The following is a 21,710-nucleotide window of genomic DNA, read 5'->3' as shown; positions in this document are numbered from 1 at the left end:
ACCTGACCATACTTCACCACACTGGTCAATGTGTACTGACCATACTTCACCACGCTGGTCAATGTGTACTGACCATACTTCACCACCCTGGTCAATGTGTACTGACCATACTTCACCACCCTGGTCAATGTGTACTGACCATACTTCACCACGCTGGTCAATGTGTACTGACCATACTTCACCACCCTGGTCAATGTGTACTGACCATACTTCACCATGCTGGTCAATGTGTACTGACCATACTTCACCACCCTGGTCAATGTGTACTGACCATACTTCACCACCCTGGTCAATGTGTACTGACCATACTTCACCACGCTGGTCAATGTGTACTGACCATACTTCACCACGCTGGTCAATGTGACCTGACCATACTTCACCACCCTGGTCAATGTGTACTGACCATACTTCACCACCCTGGTCAATGTGACCTGACCATACTTCACCACGCTGGTCAATGTGTACTGACCATACTTCACCACGCTGGTCAATGTGACCTGACCATACTTCACCACCCTGGTCAATGTGTACTGATCATACTTCACCACCCTGGTCAATGTGTACTGACCATACTTCACCATGCTGGTCAATGTGTACTGACCATACTTCACCACGCTGGTCAATGTGTACTGACCATACTTCACCACCCTGGTCAATGTGTACTGACCATACTTCACCACCCTGGTCAATGTGTACTGACCATACTTCACCACGCTGGTCAATGTGTACTGACCATACTTCACCACCCTGGTCAATCTGTACTGACCATACTTCACCATGCTGGTCAATGTGTACTGACCATACTTCACCACCCTGGTCAATGTGTACTGACCATACTTCACCACGCTGGTCAATGTGACCTGACCATACTTCACCACGCTGGTCAATGTGTACTGACCATACTTCACCACTCTGGTCAATGTGTACTCACCATACTTCACCACGCTGGTCAATGCGACCTGACCATACTTCACCACGCTGGTCAATGTGTACTGACCATACTTCACCACTCTGGTCAATGTGTACTGACCATACTTCACCACCCTGGTCAATGTGTACTGACCAAACTTCACCACGCTGGTCAATGTGTACTGACCATACTTCACCACGCTGGTCAATGTGTACTGACCATACTTCACCACCCTGGTCAATGTGTACTGACCATACTTCACCACGCTGGTCGATGTGGACTGACCATACTTCACCACCCTGGTCGATGTGTACTGAACATACTTCACCACGCTGGTCAATGTGTACTGACCATACTTCACCACGCTGGTCAATGTGACCTGACCATACTTCACCACCCTGGCCAATGTGACCTGACCATACTTCACCACTCTGGTCAATGTGTACTGCCCATACTTCACCACTCTGGTCAATGTGTACTGACCATACTTCACCACTCTGGTCAATGCGGACTGACCATACTTCACCATGCTGGTCAATGTGTACTGACCATACTTCACCACCCTGGTCAATGTGTACTGACCATACTTCACCACGCTGGTCAATGTGACCTGACCATACTTCACCACCCTGGTCAATGTGTACTGACCATACTTCACCACTCTGGTCAATGTGGACTGACCATACTTCACCACCCTGGTCAATGTGTACTGACCATACTTCACCACGCTGGTCAATGTGGACTGACCATACTTCACCACGCTGGTCAATGTGTACTGACCATACTTCACCACCCTGGTCAATGTGGACTGACCATACTTCACCACGCTGGTCAATGTGTACTGACCATACTTCACCACGCTGGTCAATGTGTACTGACCATACTTCACCACGATGGTCAATGTGACCTGACCATACTTCACCACGCTGGTCAATGTGTACTGACCATACTTCACCACGCTGGTCAATGTGACCTGACCATACTTCACCACCCTGGTCAATGTGTATTGACCATACTTCACCACGCTGGTCAATGTGACCTGACCATACTTCACCACGCTGGTCAATGTGTACTGACCATACTTCACCACCCTGGTCAATGTGTACTGACCATACTTCACCACTCTGGTCAATGTGAACTGACCATACTTCACCACCCTGGTCAATGTGGGTTGACCATACTTCACCACCCTGGTCAATGTGTACTGACCATACTTCACCACGCTGGTCAATGTGGACTGACCATACTTCACCACTCTGGTCAATGTGTACTGACCATACTTCACCACTCTGGTCAATGTGTACTGACCATACTTCACCACGCTGGTCAATGTGACCTGACCATACTTCACCACCCTGGTCAATGTGTACTGACCATACTTCACCACGCTGGTCAATGTGACCTGACCATACTTCACCACGCTGGTCAATGTGTACTGACCATACTTCACCACGCTGGTCAATGTGTACTGACCATACTTCACCACCCTGGTCAATGTGTACTGACCATACTTCACCACGCTGGTCAATGTGTACTGACCATACTTCACCACGCTGGTCAATGTGTACTGACCATACTTCACCACCCTGGTCAATGTGTACTGACCATACTTCACCACTCTGGTGAATGTGTACTGACCATACTTCACCACGCTGGTCAATGTGACCTGACCATACTTCACCACGCTGGTCAATGTGTACTGACCATACTTCACCACTCTGGTCAATGTGTACTGACCATGCTTCACCACGCTGGTCAATGTGGACTGACCATACTTCACCACCCTGGTCAATGTGTACTGACCATACTTCACCACTCTGGTCAATGTGTACTGACCATACTTCACCACGCTGGTCAATGTGACCTGACCATACTTCACCACGCTGGTCAATGTGTACTGACCATACTTCACCACTCTGGTCAATGTGTACTGACCATACTTCACCACGCTGGTCAATGTGGACTGACCATACTTCACCACCCTGGTCAATGTGACCTGACCATACTTCACCACCCTGGTCAATGTGTACTGACCATACTTCACCACCCTGGTCAATGTGTACTGACCATACTTCACCACCCTGGTCAATGTGTCCTGACCATACTTCACCACTCTGGTCAATGTGACCTGACCATAATTCACCACGCTGGTCAATGTGTACTGACCATACTTCACCACTCTGGTCAATGTGTACTGACCATACTTCACCACCCTGGTCAATGTGACCTGACCATACTTCACCACTCTGGTCAATGTGACCTGACCATACTTCACCATGCTGGTCAATGTGTACTGACCATACTTCACCACGCTGGTCAATGTGACCTGACCATACTTCAGCACGCTGGTCAATGTGTACTGACCATACTTCACCACGCTGGTCAATGTGACCTGACCATACTTCACCACGCTGGTCAATGTGTACTGACCATACTTCACCACCCTGGTCAATGTGTACTGACCATACTTCACCACCCTGGTCAATGTGACCTGACCATACTTCACCACTCTGGTCAATGTGTACTGACCATACTTCACCACGCTGGTCAATGTGACCTGACCATACTTCACCACGCTGGTCAATGTGTACTGACCATACTTCACCACTCTGGTAAATGTGTACTGACCATACTTCACCACCCTGGTCAATGCGACCTGACCATACTTCACCACGCTGGTCAATGTGTACTGACCATACTTCACCACCCTGGTCAATGTGTACTGACCATACTTCACCACCCTGGTCAATGTGTACTGACCATACTTCACCACTCTGGTCAATGTGTACTGACCATACTTCACCACCCTGGTCAATGTGTACTGACCATACTTCACCACGCTGGTCAATGTGTACTGACCATACTTCACCACGCTGGTCAATGTGTACTGACCATACTTCACCACCCTGGTCAATGTGTACTGACCATACTTCAGCACGCTGGTCGATGTGGACTGACCATACTTCACCACCCTGGTCAATGTGTACTGACCATACTGCACCACGCTGGTCAATGTGTACTGACCATACTTCACCACGCTGGTCAATGTGACCTGACCATACTTTACCACCCTGGTCAATGTGTACTGACCATACTTCACCACGCTGGTCAATGTGACCTGACCATACTTCACCACGCTGTTCAATGTGTACTGACCATACTTCACCACGCTGGTCAATGTGTACTGACCATACTTCACCACCCTGGTCAATGTGTACTGACCATACTTCACCACGCTGGTCAATGTGTACTGACCATACTTCACCACCCTGGTCAATGTGTACTGACCATACTTCACACCGCTGGTCAATGTGGACTGACCATACTTCACCACCCTGGTCAATGTGTACTGACCATACTTCACCACGCTGGTCAATGCGACCTGACCATACTTCACCACGCTGGTCAATGCGGACTGACCATACTTCACCACGCTGGTCAATGTGTACTGACCATACTTCACCACTCTGGTCAATGTGTACTGACCATACTTCACCATGCTGGTCAATGTAGACTGACCATACTTCACCACGCTGGTCAATGTGTACTGACCATACTTCACCACCCTGGTCAATGTGTACTGACCATACTTGACCACCCTGGTCAATGTGTACTGACCATACTTCACCACGCTGGTCAATGTTTACTGACCACACTTCACCACGCTGGTCAATGTGTACTGACCATACTTCACCACGCTGGTCAATGTGTACTGACCATACTTCACCACGCTGGTCAATGTGTACTGACCATACTTCACCACCCTGGTCAATGTGTACTGACCATACTTCACCACGCTGGTCAATGTGTACTGACCATACTTCACCACGCTGGTCAATGTGTACTGACCATACTTCACCACGCTGGTCAATGTGTACTGACCATACTTCACCTCTCTGGTCAATGTGTACTGACCATACTTCACCACTCTGGTCAATGTGTAGTGACCATACTTCACCACCCTGGTCAATGTGTACTGACCATACTTCACAACGCTGGTCAATGTGACCTGACCATACTTCACCACCCTGGTCAATGTGACCTGACCATACTTCACCACGCTGGTCAATGTGTACTGACCATACTTCACCACGCTGGTCAATGTGTACTGACCATACTTCACCACGCTGGTCAATGTGTACTGACCATACTTCACCACGCTGGTCAATGTGTACTGACCATACTTCACCACCCTGGTCAATGTGTACTGACCATACTTCACCACGCTGGTCAATGTGTACTGACCATACTTCACCACGCTGGTCAATGTGTACTGACCATACTTCACCACGCTGGTCAATGTGTACTGACCATACTTCACCTCTCTGGTCAATGTGTACTGACCATACTTCACCACTCTGGTCAATGTGTACTGACCATACTTCACCACCCTGGTCAATGTGTACTGACCATACTTCACAACGCTGGTCAATGTGACCTGACCATACTTCACCACCCTGGTCAATGTGACCTGACCATACTTCACCACCCTGGTCAATGTGTACTGACCATACTTCACCACACTGGTCAATGTGAACTGACCATACTTCACCACGCTGGTCAATGTGTACTGACCATACTTCACCACTCTGGTCAATGTGTACTGACCATACTTCACCACGCTGGTCAATGTGACATGACCATACTTCACCACGCTGGTCAATGTGTACTGACTATACTTCACCACCCTGGTCAATGTGGGTTGACCATACTTCACCACGCTGGTCAATGTGTACTGACCATACTTCACCACGCTGGTCAATGTGACCTGACCATACTTCACCACGCTGGTCAATGTGTACTGACCATACTTCACCACGCTGGTCAATGTGACCTGACCATACTTCACCACGCTGGTCAATGTGACCTGACCATACTTCACCACGCTGGTCAATGTGTACTGACCATACTTCACCACGCTGGTAATGTGTACTGACCATACTTCACCACCCTGGTCAATGTGACCTGATCATACTTCACCACCCTGGTCAATGTGACCTGACCATACTTCACCACCCTGGTCAATGTGACCTGACCATACTTCACCACTCTGGTCAATGTGACCTGACCATACTTCACCACGCTGGTCAATGCGACCTGACCATACTTCACCACGCTGGTCAATGTGACCTGACCATACTTCACCACCCTGGTCAATGTGACCTGACCATACTTCACCACCCTGGTCAATGTGTACTGACCATACTTCACCACTCTGGTCAATGTGGAATGACCATACTTCACCACTCTGGTAAATGTGTACTGACCATACTTCACCACCCTGGTCAATGTGACCTGATCATACTTCACCACCCTGGTCAATGTGACCTGACCATACTTCACCACCCTGGTCAATGTGACCTGACCATACTTCACCACCCTGGTCAATGTGTACTGACCATACTTCACCACTCTGGTCAATGTGGAATGACCATACTTCACCACTCTGGTAAATGTGTACTGACCATACTTCACCACCCTGGTCAATGTGTACTGACCATACTTCACCACTCTGGTCAATGTGTACTGACCATACTTCACCACTCTGGTCAATGTGTACTGACCATACTTCACCACCCTGGTCAATGTGGACTGACCATACTTCACCACTCTGGTCAATGTGTACTGACCATACTTCACCACCCTGGTCAATGTGACCTGACCATACTTCACCACCCTGGTCAATGTGTACTGACCATACTTCACCACCCTGGTCAATGTGTACTGACCATACTTCACCACCCTGGTCAATGTGACCTGACCATACTTCACCACTCTGGTCAATGTGTACTGACCATACTTCACCACCCTGGTCAATGTGTACTGACCATACTTCACCACGCTGGTCAATGTGTACTGACCATACTTCACCACCCTGGTCAATGTGTACTGACCACACTTCACCACCCTGGTCAATGTGTACTGACCATACTTCACCACGCTGGTCAATGTGACCTGACCATACTTCACCACTCTGGTCAATGTGACCTGACCATACTTCACCACGCTGGTCAACCTGCGCAAATATTAAACGCCGTGTATATTACGATGATAAAATAAACATTAGGCGAGTAATTTAAGAGTTGTGTTTAATTAAAAGTTTACCTCACGCGAGCCCCCAGCGCAGCCGTTTTCACTTTTCCCGCCAAAAACAAACCGTCACCAAAACCAACGCCGCAAACTCTTCACGTTCCCACTTGGACGGCTAACTTCAGCTTAATTATTAATTATCTATCACTCGTGACTCACTCTCTCTCTATACACACACACGTGTGTACATGTACACGATGAGGAGATTATTTACTTTGTTAACAAAACAACCTCGCGGTGGCCTTCAGGGACTGAGAGGCGCTGCCGAGGGCGCGAGGGGGGGTGGAGGCAGCCGGGGCCACGTGACCCGGAGTCACAAAAAGCGCGGGAAATTTTTAAAACCTCGCCTGGTCTACAGGAGGTCGTAGTTCATAGTTTAATTTATTTGGTATAGCCCTGTGAGCCATTCGGCTCTTGAATCGGGTGCAACCTCAACAAACAAAAAAACATGAACATGAAAACATCTTAAAGTGATTATGTGTGACTGTGCAAACAGAAAATACAGGAAAAAAAAAACATCAAAAATATTCCTGAAATAGCACCGTACACCAACGCTGTGTGCAAAAAAATCCCAGTGGGATGCAAGTCAAACAACAACAACAACCACAAGACAACTAAGATTAAGGCCATCAGTCTAACTCCGTACTACAATAAACAAAAACATGGCCAAAAATAAAATAAAAACTTTTCGAAATCACCAAAATAAAAGCCATAAATGCAATGTAACAGTGATCATAGGGACTGTGACCGAATTTTTAACAATAAACTACATAAATAAATTATAACACCAAAATCTAGAGCCATATTTTAGGCCACTGAATAGCAGTGGCAGCTAGGGGTGTACAACTCCTCTAGAGCAGTTTTGAGTGAAGATCTCATAGGTAGTGATTCAAGTTGCAGTTTATTGGCAATAGCATTCCAGACCCTGGGGGCATCAATAGCAAAGGCCCTTCCTCCTGTTTTTGTACGGCAATAGGGAATGTGAAGCTGGTAAATGAGCGAAGACCTGAGGTCAAATTTGTTCTTTGAAACAGAGAGGAGATCCAGTAGGTAGTCTGCGGAATTTTTTGTAAGTACATCGTGAATAAATAAGATCTGGTGCACAAGCCGTCGAACATTAAGATATGTTAAGTTTGACCCAATGTAGAGATCACAGTGGTGAGTCTATGGGGCAGTGTTGAGTCTATGGGGCAGTGTTGAGTATATGGGCAGTGTTGAGTCTACGGGCAGTGTTGAGTCTACGGGCAGTGTTGACTCTACGGGCAGTGCTGAGTCTATGGTGCAGTGTTGAGTCTATGGTGCAGTGTTGAGTCTATGGGGAGTGTTGAGTCTATGGGCAGTGCTGAGTCTATGGGCAGTGTTGAGTCTATGGGCAGTGTTGAGTCTATGGTGCAGTGTTGAGTATATGGGCAGTGTTGAGTCTATGGGCAGTGTTGAGTCTATGGGCAGTGCTGAGTCTATGGGCAGTGTTGAGTCTATGGGCAGTGCTGAGTCTATGGGCAGTGTTTATCAATTCTACAGAATCTGAGCCTCGCTCGCACTGCGTGTTCGCCTATCCACACTACGATTTATAAAAGCGCCCTGCTAAGGCCTCACGTGATAACAGCCCCGCCGAGTCGCCTGCCCGTGATTCGAGGCACGGAACGTCGAATCTCCTCCTCCACCACGACCACACGAGGACATTGTTTTGTTTGTAACCTCACCACGAAGGAGGATATAGCTCAAGACCCCCTCCCCAGCACCTACGCAGCGTTGCGCTGGTGAGTGCCGCGTTGAGGCCTATTCCGGGAGTGTCACCGGTCTCGGCTAGATTGCCCAGCCGGCCGAGGCGGCACTTTGGCCGGCTACAGATGCCGCTGTCATGCGATGGTCTCCATGGAGACCTGGAAGATGGTCTCTAGGTTATGTTGTGGGTTAGCAAGCTTCCAAAGGATGCGTGAAGGCTGCCGCTCGGCTTTTTGTAACGAATCTTTGCTGCGTGTTTTAAACTTTAATTGTTTGCGATGCACGCGTGTCAACGTGGTGATGCGTCGCTCAAAGACTTCACTCGAGCGCGTCGTGTTCAAGCTCACTTTGTCTACCTTAGCAGCTTACAAAGTGCCGCCCAATAATTTACCGTGCGTCTGCCTCTTAGGCCGAGTGAACCGCTTGAACAAGGGCACATTCAGAAGCGTAAACTCTGTGAGTATCTCGTTTTAAATTTTGATTTGAAGCTTTCGTGACTGCAGTAATTCATATTCTTAGCTCTTTCGGTAAAGTCACGTTGAAGGGAAACAATAAAATAATAAAATATATATAAAATAATTAAAATTCTCACGACGTTTCGACCTGATGACAACGTCGTGAGAAATTTTATTGTTTTATATATATTTTATTATTTTATTGTTTCCCTTCAACGTGACTTTACCGAAAGAGCTAAGAATATCTCGTTTTATTCATAGTTCGTGTTTCCAAGGACAAAAACAATTGCACATTCTCATTACCAATACATCGACCTGGCTGGTGGTCACACTTGCCAGGAGCCCCTTTCCCTGTCGGCTTGACATTTTTTTCAACTCAATTGTTTTTTTACACAGCTCTTGGACAGACGTGCGGCAGTGTTGGTTTATATCCTGGAAGGTGCTCTCACTCCAGGGGCTGTTTCATTGATGGGAAAATAACCTGAGCTGGGGCTGTAATCAATGTTGTTTTATTGATCTAGTTTAAAACATCAGCACGAACATCCGTGCCAAACTAACACGATGTGAGGCGCTAGATTTGAAGCTTTCGTGATGTGCAAGGATTCATAGTCTTTAGCTTTTTTTCGGTAAAGTCGCGCTGGTAAAAAAAATAAAGTTAAACCCAAGTTAAACTTTAGCAGCCTTATAGTTTACAGCAGTATGCTCCGCAAGGCAACCAGTTTGTCAGCTTAACTACTGCCTTCTGCCTCTGGTTCACGTGTGTAACGCTCTTCAACCTGCACACGGCCATCTCTCCGTCCCCAACCCCCTGCAGCATAACAGAAGGTGGCTTAACTTAGCCCCCCCCCACGGCCCTTCTTGTCTCTCCCCCCCCCCCTTAACCTGTATACAATCTCGGGTGTCTTAGAGTTCTCTTCACCTGATGCAGCAATTTTGCCGTGACGGTTTCCACCTCAAGACGGAAGCTTGTGCTGCTGCCTCCGAAACGTGATTTTAATTGAGTTGTTTTTTTCATTTATTTATTTTATAGATATTTTTTTTACCTACGTGACTTTAGCAAAAAAAAAAGAAAGAGTCCGATGCGAGGAGGCGTTTCCCCCAACGTTCGTTTTCTGCGGTGGCAAAAAATGCAGCCTCTGCGAAACGATGAGAACCTAAACATTTTGCTCAACACAGGAGGAACGTGTCCATCAGTGAGGGAGCCTTAGGCATGCATCCAATTGTCCCTTGTGAAGGAGGAGGTCTTTAACCCGGCATGGTTGTCACCTGGTGTACAGGAGGTCGTGGGGTTTGATACCGACCCTGACACTCCCTGCTCTTTCTTTGGGGTTGACGTTTCTCGCTCCCCGCGGCCGCGTGGATTTTTCTCCCAGAGTCCTCCGGTTTTTCCCCCTCCGCATTCCGAAACGCCACGCGTTTAGAGTATTTTGCCCTGAATGTCCACTTGATATCAGCCCACCATTTATGGGCCAAGGTCTCTTCTTAAAAAAGAGCTATGTAGCATGGTGGTGTGCTTCCCGTGGCAACATTAAACATTGGTTAGTTTTATTAGTATATATATTTTTAAAGTGATTTGTTTTACTCTTCCTGTAACTCTGCACTCACGCCGTGTTTTTGTTTTGTGTTTGTTGTCATGTTCTGACTCAGTGCCACAGCTGGACATCTGTGACAAAAAGAGCTTCGTAGCGCTTTGGATTCCTCCTCTTGCAGTCTAAATAAATATCATTCCCACTGCTCCTCCTACTCCCTCCCCTTCACCCCTCCTAGCCAAGTGAAGGAAGCCGCCAGGCCGACCATCTGCCACCTCCCCCCAATGGAGACTTTCTCCACCACCACCCGTTTAGTGGCCTTGCTGGTCGTTGTGCTGGGCGACCGTCGTCACAACCCCTTCGCCCTGCCCCTTGACCGTGAGTAGCAAACAGCGCCGCTACCACACTTGAGACGATGCCCCCTCTCAACGCTACTCCCACTAAAGGCCATCGACTAAACTCGACTCTTTTGACTTCACCAGGCAATGCCCACTGAGCTTCGTGGCGCTTTTTTTTTTCAGAAGCGCTCCGGCTCTTGCAAATGATGGCTTCAACGAAGCACTTCGACGTTCAAGCGGGGCCGAGTACTCGAAACACTTGTAGGTATCTGTGTGACACACACACTACACACACTACTCACACACAGAGACCCACAGACTTCTCACACAGAGACCCACACACTACTCACTCAGAGACCCACACACTACTCACACACAGAGACCCACAGACTACTCACACAGAGACCCACACACTACTCACACAGAGACCCACAGACTACTCACACAGAGACCCACACACTACTCACAGAGAGACACACACACTACTCACACAGAGACCCACACACTACTCACACAGAGACCCACACACTACTCACAGAGAGACACACACACTACTCACACAGAGACCCACACACTACTCACACAGAGACCCACACACTACTCACACAGAGACCCTACTAACACTCTGCTGTATTTTCGCCCACAGCTGCGGTTATCATCTCTGGCCACGTACGGTACCAAAGAAGCTCACATCAGGTGTATGCAGCAAAGCAGCAACCTCCGGACACACGACGGAAAGGTGCACGGTTGCGACATCACACACACACATACACATGTACAGGGCCCAGTTGAGTACGCAGTTTGTTAAGGTGCAGCACTGCAAGTACTTGCTCGTGCCCCTGTTGGCGGAAGGAGGAATAGGAGGAGGAGGGAGGAGGATGAGGAGGGGGAGGAGGAAGGGGAGGAGGAGGAGGGGGAGGAGGATGAGGAGGAGGAGGGGGAGGAGGATGAGGAGGAGGAGGATGAGGAGGAGGGGGAGGAGGGGGAGGAGGATGAGGAGGAGGGGGAGGAGGGGGAGGAGGAGGAGGAGGGGGAGGAGGATGAGGGGGAGGATGAGGAGGAGGATGAGGAGGACGAGGAGGAGGAGGGGGAGGAGGATAAGGAGGAGGTCCTTCACTGCACAGAGCGCTGTAGGGAGCTCCCCTCTAGGCAGGGCACGTTGGACCCCACTCCTCCGCCACGCCAGCCAAACCTCTTGAAGTGTCCCACACTTCACCCCACCACGTGCCACCCGCCTAGACGGGAAGCACCGCGGTGAGCTCACTCCCACCGCCGGGCGGACAACAACGGAGTTGTCGCTCACGACCCGCGACCCCAGCGTGACCCCCCCCACGTCGACCCCCGGGGGCCGGGCCGGCGTCCCCTCGTTAGGAAAACTAAAACTGCGAAAAACTTTGTTTTTGTGTTTGACCGGCAGGTAAGGGCCCCACCGAGCTACGTGGCGCTTTTTCACCGGCGACCGGGCCGTCGCCGTCGTCAGCGGGCGCGGACATTTTTTTGTTTTGCGGCCCAAACGCTTTGAAACGCGCGACGTCGATTCTGAGTGCGGCGCGGGGGGAGAGACGCCCGGAAGGACCCGGAGGGAGAAATCCACGCGACCGCCACGGTGACGAGAGGCCAACGCGAGAAACAACCACTCCGAGCCGCAGAACCTTGCAGGCGAGAGGGAGAGAGAGAGGGTTCTGAAAATCGATTTTTTTATATTTTTAAAAAACCCACTTTGTGCGAATCGCCTTCTATGACCCCCCCCCCCTCCACGACTCGTAGGGGGGGACGCGGCAGCCCCCCGACGACAGCCTCACACAGCCAGCGCCCCGCAGATGCTGTCGGAGCCAGACAGGATGTACAGAGCGAGAGAGGGAGAGGCGGTGTACATGGAGTGCTCGGTGTTGGTGTGGCCGCCCGCCACCATCCTGTGGTGAGACCGAACGCCGCGCCTGAGTGTCCGTCCCTCTCCGCCTCTCCTCTCGCTCTCCGCTCGCTGGAGACTCTTTTTGTTTATTTCACCGCCTGATGCCCACCGAGCCGTGCAGCTGTTTTTCAGAAGCTATCCGGCCATGTCGCAAACGACGGCCCTGACGACGCGCCTCGAAGCTCCCTGTCGCGAGGGCTGTACGTGCCCTGAACTTCTTTCGCACCCTACGTGGCCAACCGTGCTAATCAGAGGTACGGGTGCTGGGTCTGTTTTGTGAATGCCGCCAGTGGGTTTGCATGGCTGGCCACGTACGGAGCGAAAGAAGTTCAACATAGAACACTCCCATAGACTTCAATGTTAAAGGCTCCCATAGACTTCAATGTTAAAGGCTCCCATAGACTTCAATGTTAAAGGCTCCCATAGACTTCTAGAATCAGAATCAGAATCAGAAAGGGTTTTATTCGCCATGTAAGTTCACACCGACACGGAATTTACTTTGGCAGGATGGTGCATACATTCAACATATAGGAATCTAAAATCTTAAATAAGTTTTAAACAAGTCTTACTATAATAAGGGTTAAAAGTCTAACACTAAGGGGCTGAAGTATATAAAATTAAATAAATATCGAATATAAAATAGCTTTAAGATATAATTTAAAAATACAAATAGGGAAACATAGTTAATATCAGCAACGTGTCGTTATGTAGATCAAATGTTAAAAACAGTGTTAGCCCTTGGCCTTGTTTAACAGGCCAGCAGCAGATGGGAAGAAACTGTTTTTATGGCGTGAGGTTTTGGTCCTGATGGACCGAAGCCTTCTGCCGGAGGGGAGTAGCTGAAACAGAGAGTGTCCAGGGTGGGAGAAATCGGCCATAATCTTCCTCGCTCGCCTCATAGACCTTGTCGTGTGCAGGTCCTCGAGGGTCGGTAGATTGCAGGCAATTACCTTCTCAGCAGTGTGAATGATACGCTGCAGTCTGCTCTTGTCCTTGGCAGTGGCAGCAGCGTACCAGACGGTTATGGAGGAGGTGAGGATGGATTCAATGATCGCTGTATAGAATTGCACCATCATTGTCTTTGGCAGGTTGAATTTCTTCAGCTGCCGTAGAAAGTACATCCTCTGTTGAGCTTTCTTGGTGAGGGAGCTGATGTTCAATTCCCACTTGAGGTCCCGGGAGAGAATAGTGCCCAGGAAGCGGAAGGACTCTACAATTTTTACTGGGGAGTCTAACAGGGTGATGGGGGTGAGTGGTGCTGTATTCTTCCTGAAGTCCACAACCATCTCAACTGTATTTAGGGCATTTAGCTCTAAGTTGTTCTGGCTACACCAGGTCACCAGATTGTCAGCTTCCCACCTATAGTCAGACTCATCCCCACCAGAGATCAGCCCAATGAGGGTGGTGTCATCCGCAAACTTCAATAGTTTGACGGACAGATGATTGGAGGTGCAGCTGTTGGTATACAGGGAGAAGAGCAGAGGGGAAAGGACGCAGCCCTGAGGAGTTCCGGTGCTGATGGACCTGGAGCCAGAGACTTGTGTTCCCAGCTTAACGCACTGCTTCCTGTCAGACAGGAAGTCTGTGATCCATTTACAGGTGGTGTATGGCACGTTCAGCTGGAAGAGCTTGTCCTGAAGCAGGGCAGGAATGATGGTGTTGAAGGCAGAGCTGAAGTCCACAAACAGGATCCTGGCGTAGGATGCTGGGGCGTCCAGATGCTGTAGGGTGAAGTGGAGGGCCATGTTAACTGCATCGTCCACAGACCTGTTGGCTCTGTAGGCAAACTGAAGGGGGTCCAGGAGAGGGTCTGTGATGGCTTTGAGGTGTGCCAGGACCAGGCGCTCAAAAGACTTCATTACCACAGATGTAAGGGCGACCGGTCTGTAATCATTTAGTCCTGTTGGCCTTAGCTTTTTGGGCACAGGGATGATGGTGGAGGACTTGAGACAGGCTGGTACATGGCATGTCTCCAGGGAGGTGTTAAAGATGTTGGTGAACACCGGAGACAGCTGGTCAGCGCAGTGCCTGAGGGTGGCTGGAGAGACAGAGTCCGGCCCGGCTGCTTTGCGTGGATTCTGCCTCTTGAAAAGTCTATTAACTTCTTCCTCCTGAAAGGAGATAGTCGTCTCTGTAGTATTGGTGGGGGATGGGGCCTCTTGGGTTGGAAGGGGTGGTTCAGGACAGTCCAATTGTCTTTCAAATCTACAGTAGAACTCGTTCAGGTCGTTGGCTAGGCGGGAGTCGTTAGTGGTGTGGGGGGCTCTGGGTTTGTAGTTGGTGATCTGCCTGAGCCCTCTCCAGACAGAAGCAGCGTCGTTTGTAGAGAACTGGTGTTTTAGTCTCTCTGAGTACAGTCGTTTAGCCTCTCTCACCGCTTTGCTAAACCTGTTCTTCGACTCCTTGAATCTGTCTCTATCTCCACTCCTAAACGCTTCCTCCTTCTCCAACCTCAACCTTCTGAGCTTTGCTGAGAACCAGGGCTTATTGTTGTTAAAGTTCACCCTGGTACGTGTTGGGATACAGCAGTCCTCACAGAAGCTGATGTAGGACGTCACAGCCTCTGTGAGTTCATCCAGACTATTGGTAGCAGTCGTGAACATATCCCAGTCAGTACAGTCTAAGCACGCCCGCAAATCTTCCACAGCCTCACTGGTCCACTGTTTAGATGTCCTCACAGCAGGTTTACAGAGTTTTAGTTTCTGCCTGTATGCAGGAATCAGGTGGACCATGGCATGGTCAGAGTGTCCTAGTGCTGCTCGGGGGACGGCATGGTAGGCTCTACTGACTGTAGTGTAGCAGTGATCCAGAGTGTTCCCTTCTCTGGTTGGGCATTTAATGAATTGTATGTATTTGGGGAGTTCGTGGCTGAGATTACCTTTGTTAAAGTCGCCAAGTACGATAACCAACGAATCTGGATTTGCTCGCTCCACACTCAGAATCTGATCGGCGAGCATGCGTTGGGCTTCTTTAACCTGAGGACAAGGCGGCAAATAAACTCCGACCAAAATGAGCGACGCGAACTCGCGAGGCGAGTAAAACGGTTTACAGGTTATAAAAATTGATTCAAGGAGTGGAGAACAATGTTGCAGAATCACTGTGACATCTACACACCAGCCACTGTTAATGTAAAAACAAATACCACCGCCTTTCGTCTTGCCGGAGAGTGCTATGTCACGATCCGATCTTACAAGATGGAATCCTGCTAGTTGTAGCGAAGTGTCCGGAATCAAATCACACAGCCATGTTTCCGTGAAGCACAATGCAGAAGCTGAAAGAAAGTCTTTGTTTTTTACCATCAGTAGCTGAAGTTCATCCATTTTGTTGTACAGTGAACGTACGTTGGAGAGGAAAAAGCTCGGAAGCACTGTTCGGATCCCGCGTCTGCGTAGCCGTACTAGAGCCCCCGACCGTTTACCCCTTGGGCGGCGTTTCGTTGCTTGAGCAAAGCCTAGCGCGGCATTGACTAGAATGCCTACTAATTCTGCCGCTGGAAGCAGAAAAGTAGGAATTAAATCCACAGGAGTTGTTTCCCTGATATTTAAAAGTTCGTCTCTTGTTAGAGAACTCCGAAAATCTTGGCAAAACACTGAATTGACAGACAAAACAAGACAAAACAGGGCGCACCGACCGGCTGAGGCTACCATCATCAGCGCCATCTTCGCACCAGCACGGGTGTGCTGAACAGCAGGACTCTCTCACCAGCACTGGTGTGTTGAACAGTAGGCCCCTCTCACCAGCATGGGAGTGGTGAACAGCAGGCCCCTCTCACCAACACGGGTGTGATGAACAGTAGGCCTCTCTCACCAGCATGGGAGTGAACAGCAGGCCCCTCTCACCAACACGGGGGTGATGAACAGCATGCCCCTCACACCAGCACGGGTGTGATGAATAGTAGGCCTCTCTCACCAGCACGGGTGTGATGAACAGCAGGCCCCTCTCACCAGCACGGGTGTGTTGAACAGCAGGCCCCTCTCACCAGCACGGGTGTGTTGAACAGCAGGCCCCTCTCACCAGCACGGGTGTGTTGAACAGCAGGCCCCTCTCACCAGCACGGATGTGCTGAACAGTAGGCCCCTCTCACCAGCACGGGTCTGTTGAACAGCAGGCCCCTCTCACCAGCACGGGTGTGCTGAACAGTAGGCCCCTCAACACGGGTGTGCTGAACAGCAGGCCTCTCTCACCAACACGGGTGTGCTGAACAGTAGGCCCCTCAACAGCAGGCCCCTCTCACCAGCACGGGTGTGCTGAACAGCAGGCCCCTCAACACGGGTGTGCTGAACAGCAGGCCTCTCTCACCAGCACCGGTGTGCTGAACAGCAGGCCCCTCTCACCAACACGGATGTGATGAACAGCAGGCCCCTCTCACCAGCACGGGTGTGCTGAACAGCAGGCCCCTCAACACGTGTGAGCTGAACAGCAGGCCTCTCTCACCAGCACGGGTGTGCTGAACAGCAGGCCCCTCTCACCAGCACGGGTGTGCTGAAAAGCAGGCCCCTCTCACCAGCACGGGTGTGTTGAACAGCAGGAGCAAGGGTGTGCTGAACAGCAGGCCCCTCAACACGGGTGTACTGAACAGCAGGCCTCTCTCACCAGCACGGGTGTGATGAACAGCAGGCCCCAAAACAGCAGGCCTCTCTCACCAGCACGGGTGTGATGAACAGCAGGCCTCTCTCACCAGCACGAGTGTGTTGAACAGCAAGCCCCTCTCAAGACAAAACAAGACAAAACTGGACAAAACAGGGCACACCAACCGGCCGAGGCTGCCATCATCGGCGCCATCTTCAATGTTAAAGGCTCCCATAGTCTTCAATATTAAAGGCTCCCATAGACTTCAATGTTGAAGACTCCCATAGACTTCAATGTTAAAGACTCCAATAGACTTCAATGTTAAAGGCTCCCATAGACTTCAATGTTAAAGGCTCCCATAGACTTCAATGTTAAAGGCTCCCATAGACTTCAATGTTAAAGGCTCCCATAGACTTCAATGTTAAAGGCTCCCATAGACTTCAGTGTTAAAGGCTCCCATAGACTTCAATGTTAAAGGCTCCCATAGACTTCAATGTTAAAGGCTCCCATAGACTTCAATGTTAAAGGCTCCCACAGACTTCAATGTTAAAGGCTCCCATAGACTTCAATGTTAAAGGCTCCCACAGACTTCAATGTTACAGGCTCAAATAGACTTCAATATTAAAGGCTCCCATAGACTTCAATGTTAAAAGTTCCCATAGACGTCAATGTTACAGGCTTCCATAGACTTCAATGTTAAAGGCTCCCATAGACTTCAATGTTAAAGGCTCCCACAGACTTCAATGTTAAAGGCTCCCACAGACTTCAATGTTAAAGGCACCCATAGACTTCAATGTTAAAGGCTCCCATAGACTTCACTGTTAAAGGCTCCCATAGACTTCAATGTTAAAGGCTCCCATAGACCTCAATATTAAAGGCTCCCATAGACTTCAATGTTAAAGGCTCCCATAGACTTCAATGCTAAAGGCTCCCATAGACTTCAATGTTAAAGGCTCCCATAGAACAAGGATTTATATCTACTGCATTAACCACAATACCTGCAGTCAAAATGCAAAAATAAAACATACTATGATAATATATGATGATGCATTGTCCTTGAAACTGATTGGTCCACACCAAGGGACGGCTTTCTTTTGAGCCTTTTGGCGTCATCTGGTCGAGCACCAATTGGGTCGAGGCTTCAATGCCACATATTTATTATCATAGTATGTTTTTTCGTTTGCATTTTGACTGCAGGTATTGTGGTTAATGCAGACATGAATCCTTGCTAAAAAGGCTTCAGTTTTGTTGCCAGAAAAAAAGAGGAAAAACCCTATTATTATATTTTGGTACTGGCAAAGGAGGTCTAATGATGAACAAAACATCAATGAAGCAATCTGATCTCATCTTGAACGGCTACTGTTGGCCTGCAGCCCGCCAAGTAACGCACTTGTGTAACGTATCTCGACAATAAAATGACTGGTCACTGTCCACTTCCAATGGAGCTTGGCTCTTTAACTTATCAGCCGTCTTTTCATTTGTGGGTGTGTCATTAACTTTGATAATTGATTCTTGTCAACACCACTGGGTACAAAGTTAATAAGTAACAATTTTTTTAAACAAAAATTAAACAGAAAAAACCGCAACACACACGCACATTTCATTCCGAGATCTATAGAAATGTATAAAGTAACCTGTTGCAGAATTTGCCACTTGCTGGTTTTATCCACCAATTTATTATGAGAACCCTGTCTATATCTCAGATACAAATTCAGTGTAATGACAGTTCATTGGCTGATTGATATGAAAATAGGTTTTCCCATTTTTTTTCTGGCAACAAAACAGGTCACATTTAAAGCTGAACTTTGAGCTGAAATCCTTCAGAATGTGAGATGTTTTTATCTTCCATTATTTTCATACTTATTGTGTATATTGAGCATCACTTTGTGAGAAGCCAAAAAATGTAAACTGGCCACCATCAGCAACGTGGAATTCCAGGCTACAGATACAGGGTGGTCCAAATGTCTCATGTCTCCTCTAAAGCTTAATATTGTATTAGGAGGCTTTATTTAAAACGCAACATTTAATATGCAAATATGTTCGGGGTCAATTAATTTTGGGAGTCACAAGACATCAGGACCACTCTGCACAGCACGAGTTCAGGATCTACAATGGGAATAGGGTGCCACCCAGCGTTGCTTCAATAGGGTCGCAGCGAGGGTTGGAGTTTAACAAGAAGGAAAGATTTACATTATGAGACCTCCTTTGTCAGTAACAAGATATAGTAATAGGTTTTACCCAATCAAATTCAAGGACAGTGCATATTTTTATGAGAGTTGTCGCTTTTGTTTGCATTTTGACTGCTTATGTTGTGGTTATTGCAAACATGATGCCTTGAATAAAGGTGTCAGTTTTTGTGCCAGTTAAAAGGGTAAAACCTATTACTATAACAAGGAAAGACATTTGCCCTCCCCTACCCCCCAAAGACTGGGTACAGTCTGTGAAGTTAAACCTGCAATTCCTACAGTATGAAATATTTCTTCATACATCATTCCACTGTACATCGTCAATTAATCGTGGAGCGTTAATCCACAAACTGCACATCTTCTAAGACTCGACAAAGCAGGCTGTAACCAAAATTGATTTGTGGGTCCATCGTAGTGAAGCGAATTTGACAGAATCACTGGTGCCGATTAGACACGGGGACATTGACAAGAACAAACGCATTGATGCATCGCTCAAATTTTTTAATGAAATGAAAACATCGATTTTACACGAACAGATTCAGAATAAAAAGATCAAAAACATTCAATGAACGATTTACAGGAGACAGCAAAGTGATTGTTCAGAAGTAAAGTTAATTATCGTAAATAACGAATGATAAAATAGCCAACCGTCTAATAATTAATCGGAAGGATGTGGTTGCAGGGTCAATACAAACGGACATTACTTTTAAAAATATATAGTTAAAAAACATTATAAATGCCTTTACATTAAAAAAAACATCACAATGGCACAAGGCTGTTGTAGAAGGATCAACAATCAGCCGAAATCGTAAGGTTCCCCATCCCTTAGTTACTGATCCGTGGCCAAGATAGGTTGCATGGATTAAATCCTGTAATCTCGCCTGGATAAAATAATAATAATGAATGATTGTGACTTGTCTGTGTACTGCTGTAATGTGAGCTCTACTGTAATATTGTATTTGTACTGATGCGTTCTGATCTCGAAAATAAAAATTTTCCAAAGTGAGCATTTAGACGGTGCTCATCTCCAGTTTAAGAGCTCTGAGCCACGTGGTGGAAATTCGACGTTACTATGGCGGGGGCAAGTAACCCCACTGTTGACTTCTCCACAGTGTGTTACTCATTGTATCTACCCCCGACAGATGATGGGCTGATCCAGTCTAGGTTGTCTTCATAATTATGCCAGAAGATGCAAATACAATACTTTTCGAAGCACCGCACATTATTTTTGCATGTTGAATATTTACCGCCACTGTAAATATGTAATTTTAATCAATGCATTGCTATAATGTTTTAATCAATCGTATTGTTATTAAGGTTCGGGTCAGGATTTTAGAGCAGTGTGTTTCAAATAGGTCGACCAGATTTGAAATCGCTACATCTCTGCAAACCACGAACTCTTCATAATAATCCACAATAAAGGTTTTCTGGGTTAGATCGCGTTATTTATAACTGTGTCGTAACCCTCCACCACCCGACACGGCCAATCAGCAAAAAATAAGTGTCACGTTGACAAAAGACAATTAGTTCACTAATTTATTTGCTGATTGGCCGTGTCGGGTGGTGGAGGGTTACGACACATTCATAAATAACGCGATCTAACTAAAAAAAACCTTTATTATGAATAATATTGGTCGCGAAAGCTTGCTACGTGTTAAACTGACACAATCACAACTTTGCCTTTTATATATATGGAGATATACTGTATGTTATTTTAATTAACTTTAACAATACACTACTGTATACAGTATGCTTTTCTCAAATGTGTCTTTACTGCCCCATGCTGTATATACCATCTTAAATCAGGACCAGTACTAAGAGTTTAGCCACGTGACAATACAGCAGACTCTCTGTTGTGTACTATACAGGACGGTCCAGATGTCTTATAACCCCCAATTAACTGACCCCGGAAAATGTGTTTCATTTGCGTATTAATTTCTGTTTCTAAATAAACCTTACATAAAATATATACCGTATGAACATAATTAAGTGTGTG

At 47.8% G+C, this 21,710-nt stretch overlaps 1 long non-coding RNA gene across 2 annotated transcripts; it reads left to right on the top strand.

Moving 5' to 3' along the window:
- Positions 1-8,531: 8,531 nt before the first annotated feature.
- On the top strand, positions 8,532-12,805 carry LOC142911140 (uncharacterized). Of its 2 annotated transcripts, XR_012933325.1 has the most exons (6): positions 8,532-8,760; positions 9,135-9,181; positions 10,948-11,087; positions 11,231-11,308; positions 11,694-11,786; positions 12,465-12,805. It is a non-coding gene; the product is annotated as an uncharacterized LOC142911140 (long non-coding RNA). The 2 variants fall into 2 exon arrangements; XR_012933326.1 differs by lacking the exon at positions 9,135-9,181 and having other exon boundaries at positions 8,533-8,760.
- Positions 12,806-21,710: the final 8,905 nt, after the last annotated feature.

The sequence above is a fragment of the Petromyzon marinus genome, unplaced genomic scaffold (genome assembly GCF_048934315.1).
Source record: "Petromyzon marinus isolate PM22_M1 ecotype Great Lakes invasive population unplaced genomic scaffold, UKy_Petmar_22M1.pri1.0 PM_G_Scaffold_17, whole genome shotgun sequence".
NCBI classification, from domain to species: domain Eukaryota; kingdom Metazoa; phylum Chordata; class Hyperoartia; order Petromyzontiformes; family Petromyzontidae; genus Petromyzon; species Petromyzon marinus.
The sequence above is the reverse complement of the archived record's forward strand: the minus strand, read 5'-3'. Positions and strand labels throughout refer to the sequence as shown.